Consider the following 2,927-nt stretch of genomic DNA (forward strand, 5'->3'; position numbering starts at 1 on the left):
ATTTTTGACGGTTTAGAAATTCACTAATGAAATCTCGTTGTAAAGTATAGTTTCTAAACCAATCAATAATCCTTTCATACAAAAAGTTGTTTGTCACTAGTACAAACCCCTAAAATTTATAAACCGAAGTATTGGACCTCGGGTCGTTCTCCCTAGGAATTGTAATGAAGTGTCTTGTTATTGGTTGTGAGTTATATTTGGGGGTTTTTAGGATTTTTAGACAAGAATTATAAATGGCAAGAAAAGTAAACTAACAACTATAAAAGGCTCTTGGTAAGGTGTGAGAACTAGAAGTCCTATCCTAGTTATCCTTCTCAATTGTGAGGAGAATTGTTCATTGCTACCACTTAGTTAACCCTTACTAAATAAAGGAAAGTCAAGTGGATGAATTGACTTGAGCCACAAGTTCTAGCCAACTCCCAAGGAAAGACTAGCTTTAGTGCACTCCAAACCAATTAGCAATCTCTCCAATTATCAATCAACAAAGGAATTAGATAACTCAAGTGTCACTATTTACTCTACCTAGGCCAAGAGGAACAAAATCTACACTATATCTAGAAGAGGCATTTCAACAAACACATAAAGTGCAATAGAAGTAAACATTATTAAATGCAAGAATTAAAGGAATCTACAACTACAAAAACAAGAGATCAACAATAGAAAAGCAAAGAAGACACATTTATTATGAATTACCTCTTATTGAATTGGAAGAATGTAGAAGGAACAATACTAGATCTACAACAAAATATAAGAACAACATAAAGGAAATTACAACAAAAGAATAGAAGAAGATTGAATGTAGCAACAAAGAATTGAGAGATAGAAGTGGAAGAAAGCAAAGATTAAAACTTAGATCTAAGAACTAAACCTAATCCTAATCCTAATTCTAGAGAGAAGTGAGAGCTTCTCTCTCTAGAAACTAACTCTCACTACTAAACTAAGCTAAAACTAAACTAATGGTAACTAACTTCTAAAGTATGAAAAGTATCTTCATTCCCCCTTCAATCCTTGGCTTAAATAGCATCAGAAATGAGTTGGATTGGGCCCACAAGGCTTTAGAATTCGCTGGCCACGTTTTGCTTTAAGTGAACCAGGTGGCAGCAACGGCGCGTGCGCGTACTATGCGCGTACGCATCACTATGCGCGGTTCAACCATAGCAAATCTTATATCATTTCGAAGCCCCAGATGTTAGCTTTCCAACCCAACTGGAACCGCATCATTTGGATCTCTGTAGCTCAAGTTATGGCCGATTAAGTGCGAAGAGGTCGTGTTGACAGCTTTTGCGTTTCCTTTATTTCTCCATGAGTTCTCCATTTCTACATGCTTTTCCTACATTCCCTTGGTCCAATCCTCGCCTCCTAAATCTAAATCACTTAGCAAAAATATCAAGGCATCTAATGGAATCAAGGAGAATTAGATTTAGCTATTTTAAGTCCTAAAAAGCATGTTTTCACTCTTAAGCACAATTAAAGGAGAAGTTATAAAACCATGCTATTTCAATGGATAAATGTGGGTAAAAGGGTATAAAATCCCCTAAATCAAGCACAAGATAAACCCTACAAATGGGGTTTATCAACCTCCCCACACTTAAACCAAGCATGTCCTCATGCTTAAACCAAGAATGAAGTAAGGGTATAGCATTTATTCAATGGAAACTAACTAAATGCAATCTACCTATATGCAACTATTTAAATGAATGCAAGTGCTTGGTCAAAATAAATCAATTCTCAAGAAACATATATGCACAAGGGCTAAGGACTAGCAAGTCTAATCCACAATTGAATTGAGTTATTAAATATTTTTACAAACTTGCATGAAAATTATGATCATAGGTGAAAACATGTAATTGAGCATCAAACCCTCACCGGTAGTGTTTGCACTCTATTCACTCAAGTGTTTAGGGTTGATTCTCTCAATTCTCTCCTACTCATGCTTTATAAGATTTGTTTTTCTTCTAACAATCAACAAATATTTCATGCATGCATACATATATCATGAGGTCTTTTCATAGGTTGTAATGGGGTTAGGGTCAAGGTAGGATGCATATTTGGTTAAGTGAGCTTGGAATTTGAATCTTTGATAAGCTTAAACTTTCCACTTAACCCATATAATAACCTATACAATTAAATTCTACCCTAACTACCCATTCTACTCACTTTTTCAAATACTCATGCATCCCTTTTCATTTCACAACACTTATGCATTGATCTTATTGAGCTTCGCTTTGGGGCATTTTGTCCCCTTTTTATTATTTTTCTTCTTTTTTTTTCCTTTTCTTTCTTTTTCTATTTTTTTTCTCATTTTTTTTCTTTCTATATACAAGAGCATCAATGCATAAGGTTTTACATTTGATCAATACATGAGTATGTACCTAATTCCCAATATTTTCAATAACAATACAAAATACCCTTTTATTCACCCAATGTCCCAAGGTTCCCACACTTGAATAATATTCACACACACTAGCCTAAGCTAATCAAAGATCCAAATTAAGGGACAATTATTGTTTTTCGCTTTAAGGCTTGTAATGTGCTAAAATAAGAATAAGTGGGTTAAGCGTAGGCTCAAAGTTGGCTAACAATGGAAGATAAAAGGTAAGGCCATTTGTGTAAGTGAGCTAATGGAATGATGGCCTCAATCATATAAATGCATGAATACACAAAATAATGGACATAAAGAATTAAACAAATCAAAGATTACAATCTTAGAAAGAGAATAATGCACACAAGAAGGAAAAATAAATGGTTATAAGATGTAACCACGCTATTAGGCTCAAGTCTCACAAGCTTGTGTTCTTAGCTCAAAACATGATCCATAATATATATAATTCGAGCAAGTTCTATGAAAAATTTTCACTCAAATCAATTGAGGTGCCCTATAGATAGAAATCCTTGAAAAATTTCATTATTTTGACTAAGCTTATTGT

The sequence above is a fragment of the Arachis hypogaea genome, chromosome 20 (assembly GCF_003086295.3).
Source record: "Arachis hypogaea cultivar Tifrunner chromosome 20, arahy.Tifrunner.gnm2.J5K5, whole genome shotgun sequence".
Taxonomy (NCBI): Eukaryota; Viridiplantae; Streptophyta; class Magnoliopsida; order Fabales; family Fabaceae; genus Arachis; species Arachis hypogaea.